The sequence below is a fragment of the Nicotiana attenuata genome, unplaced genomic scaffold, assembly GCF_001879085.1.
Source record: "Nicotiana attenuata strain UT unplaced genomic scaffold, NIATTr2, whole genome shotgun sequence".
Classification (NCBI taxonomy): Eukaryota; Viridiplantae; Streptophyta; class Magnoliopsida; order Solanales; family Solanaceae; genus Nicotiana; species Nicotiana attenuata.
Window position 1 is genome coordinate 9,101 of NW_017673523.1, and position 4,235 is coordinate 13,335.

The following is a 4,235-nucleotide window of genomic DNA, read 5'->3' on the forward strand; positions in this document are numbered from 1 at the left end:
AACTTGTGAATCAAGGCAAATGAATGCCTATTTATAGGTGAACTTAGGTCCAATTCAGATTTTTCCCTTTACCCCTTAGTCCCTATTCTAATTTCAGTGTTTAACCTTTATTTTCTGACTTGTTACACAAGCAACTAACTTAAGTTTATTAGAACTTACACTATGGTCCCCCCTAGAAGGTTCTATGCCTATTACAATCCCTACTCTACCCTTACCCCTTTTCAAAAACTACCAAACCTGCTGAAAGTACCCTTTTCCCATGTCCAAACTACCCTTTAAGCCTTCTGAAATTGCTAGACTACCCAAGCCCCTTTTAATTTAACTTAATATTGACTATGTTAATTTCATCTAACCTAAATCAGCTATAACCATTCAATTATCCTAAATATTGAATTAAGAAACAATTATCAATTTAAATTGGAACAAACATCACCACTGCCATTAACCAGACAGTGTTTGAACAGATTTGGAACAATAGCTAAACCAAGATTGAAATAAAACACAACCAAATCAAACTACTGCTAATACAATGCTATTAGAATCACTAGAGCACAAGAATAAGGATCAGAAGAAAGAAAACATACCTAATCGGATTAAGGGCTCGGACAACTTTGTTGCTTGAATCCTTGAGGATTCTTGACACGTAACATCCCCAATCATGTATTTTCATAAGAATCCACATGATTGAGGAAGTTACGGTCAGAAATCTCAAAGGTTTTATCTAGGGTTTTGCCAGTTTTTTTTTTAAGATCTAAAATTGGGGGAATTCCAGTAAGATTTGAACGATTTTGGTTGGGGGTTAACGATGAGGAAGCCATGGGGACTATGGGGTGTGAATTTGGGCCGGTTTGGATAAAGTTGTGTTTTGGCCGGAACTTTTGATTCAATATTCGAGAACTTTGGCTAGGAATTGGAAGATGATATTACGGGGGTTGGAAAGAGGAGAGGAAGATGAATCTGTGGTGTATTTTTGGTGGTCATTGGAGCTTCGCCGGCGGCGGCGGCGATTTCCGGCCGGCGGCGGACGGCGGCGGGACGGTGGTGGGACGGTGGGGTACGGTGGCTTATGGCGGAGACGGTGACCGGCGTTACAGGGGTGGGTTGGTACGAGGAAGAAGAGATATTGTTTTGATTTTTTGTATAAAATTTCGGACAGTTATATTTGATCTTGGGGACTAATCATGGCCGTCGGATATGGGGAGATGAACGGTTGTGATTAAACGACGTCAAAACGACGTCGTTTTGTTATGGGAGGGACTGGACCGGGTGGTGTATTGGGCCTGGGTCTGGTATGTGGGCAAGGGAGGGTTTTCCTTTTGGACTAATACAAACAGCCCAATCCGGGCAATTTGTATTTTTCCTTATTTTGCTTTACATTTTTTTGTATTTTTGTATTTGTTTATTTTTCTGATTTTTTATAAAATGCCTAAACAAAGCAAAGACCTAATTAAGCTATTTTAATTCCTAAAATTTGCTTGTAACTCTATGCAAAAACCATTAATGCAAAAGACTACTTTCTTGCAATTTCTTTGTATTTTATTCTAAGACTAATTAATACTAAAATTGTGAAATTAAATCCCTAAATGCTAATGCATATTTTTGGTATTTTTTATGGATTAAATGCATAAAATGAATGCACCAATTACCAAAGAATGCCACAAAATTCACACAAAATTATAAAATATTAGAAAAAAAATTATTTTGCTTGAAATTTGGGAATTACTGCTTAGGGCAAAAATCACATGCTCACACCACCAAAGCTGGAATTGAAGCCACTGCCCGCCCATCTCAGGTATGAGTTCCTTGGACCTAACTCCACATTACCTGTTATTATCTCATCTAGTTTGTTAGATGTGCAGGCACAACAACTTTTGTAGGTACTCAAGGAGTGTAAGACTGCCATTGGGTGGACCATGGTAGACATTAAGGGGATCAGCCCCGCCTATTGTATGCATAAAATTCTTCTGGAAGAGGGACACAAACCTTCCAGGGAACACCAAAGAAGGCTGAACCCCAACATGAAGGAAGTGGTGAAGAAAGAAGTGATAAAGTGGTTGGATGCGGGAATCATTTTCCCAATCCCTGACAGTAGCTGGGTTAGCCCGGTGCAATGTGTGCCTAAGAAGGGTGGCATAACGGTGGTCAAAAATGATAATAATGAACTGATCTCTATGAGAACCGTCACGGGCTGGAGAATTCGCATGGACTACAGAAAGTTAAATCTGGCCACCCGGAAAAACTACTTCCCACTTCCCTTCATTGATCAGATGCTAGACAAATTGGCAGGGAGGTCTCACTTCTATTTTCTGGATGCGTACTCAGGATACAATCAAATCTCCATTGCACCAGAGGACAGAAAAAGACCTCTTTCACTTGCCCATATGGCATTTATGCTTTTCGGAGGATGCCGATTGGCCTATGCAATGCACCCGCCACATTCCAAAGGTGCATGATGGCCATACTAACTGACATGGTAGAGGACATAATGGAGGTATTCATGGATGATTTCTCAGTGGTGGGGAACTCATTCGATGAGTGCCTTATAAATTTGACTCGTGTGCTGAAAGGTGTATTGAGACTAACCTGGTTCTTAATTGGGAGAAGTTCCATTTGATGGTACAAGAGGGCATAGTCTTGGGACACCGGGTATCAAGTAAAGGAATCAAGGTGGATTTCGCTAAAGTTGACGTGATAGCAAAGCCGCCACCTCCAACTTCAGTCAAGGCAATCAGGAGCTTCCTCGGGCATGCCGGTTTCTACCGAAGATTCATAAGAGACTTTTCAAAAATTGCCAACCCTCTCTGTAAGTAGTTAGAAAAAGATCACCCCTTCTTGTTTTCTGATGATTGTAGGGTAGCATTCGAGGAGTTGAAAAAGAGGCTGGTCACAGCACCCATAATTGTTGTCCCCGACTGGGAGCAACTATTCAAACTCATGTGTGACACCAGTGACTACGCAGTGGGGGCAGTGCTGGGATAGCGGAAAGACAAGCTAATGCATCCAATCTACTATGCCAGTAGAATGTTGAGTGGAGCCCAGCCGAACTACACTGTGACTGAGAAGGAGATGTTGGATGTGGTGTTTGTTTTCGACAAGTTCAGATCATACCTGATTGGCTCTAAGGTAATTGTATACACTGATCATGCGGCTCTCAGGTACTTGATTGAGAAGAAGGAGTCTAAGCCGCGCCTGATTTGTTGGGTGCTGTTACTGCAAGAGTTCGACCTCGAAATTCGTGACCGTAAGGGCACAGAAAACCAAGTCGCTGACTATCTATCACGACTTGAGAGAGCTGAAAACTCAGTTGAGGTTGAGGATATTCTGGAAACCTTTCCAAACGAGCAACTGCTCGCTACAAGTCTTGAGGAAGTGCCATGGTATGCAGACTTTGCAAATTACCTGGCGTGCGGTATAGTTCCCTATGACCTTTCCTCTGTACAAAAGAAAAAGTTTTATCGTGACTGCCACATGTATTATTGGGATGAACCTTATCTGTTTCGAATAAGTGTTGACAATATGATCCGGAGGTGTGTCCCTGAGATAGAACAATCTTCTGTTTTGCAGGCATGTCACGCATCGGCGTATGGAGGGCATTTTGGAGGAGTCAGGACAGCCGCGAAAGTGCTAGAGGCCGGATTCTTTTGGCCAACAGTGTTTAACGATGCAAATCTATGGGTGAAGGGCTGTAATAAATGTCAGCGAACTGGGAACATTTACCGTCACCATGAGATGCCCATGAACCCAATTCAAGAGGTTGAAGTGTTCGATGTCTGGGGGATTGACTTCATGGGCCCCTTCGTCAGCTCCTTTGGTAATAAGTACATACTTGTTGCTGTAGATTACGTTTCCAAATGGGTAGAAGCTGCAACATTTCCCACTAATGACGTAAGAGTGGTGGTGGGGTTTTTGAAGAAGAACATATTCACCCGTTTTGGGACCCCGAGAGCGATTATCAGTGACGGAGGCACCCACTTCTGTAATCGAGCCTTTGAGAAGTTGCTAGCGAAGTATGATGTACGCCACAAGGTGGCAACACCATATCATCCGCAAACCAGTGGACAGATGGAAGTGTCTAATAGAGAGATAAAGAGTGTATTGACCAAGACGGTAAACGCCACAAGAACTGATTGGGAGAAAAAGCTAGATGATGCACTCTGGGCTTATAGAACTGCTTTTAAAACACCAATTAGTATGTCACCATATAAGTTGGTGTTCGGGAAGGCTTGCCACTTACC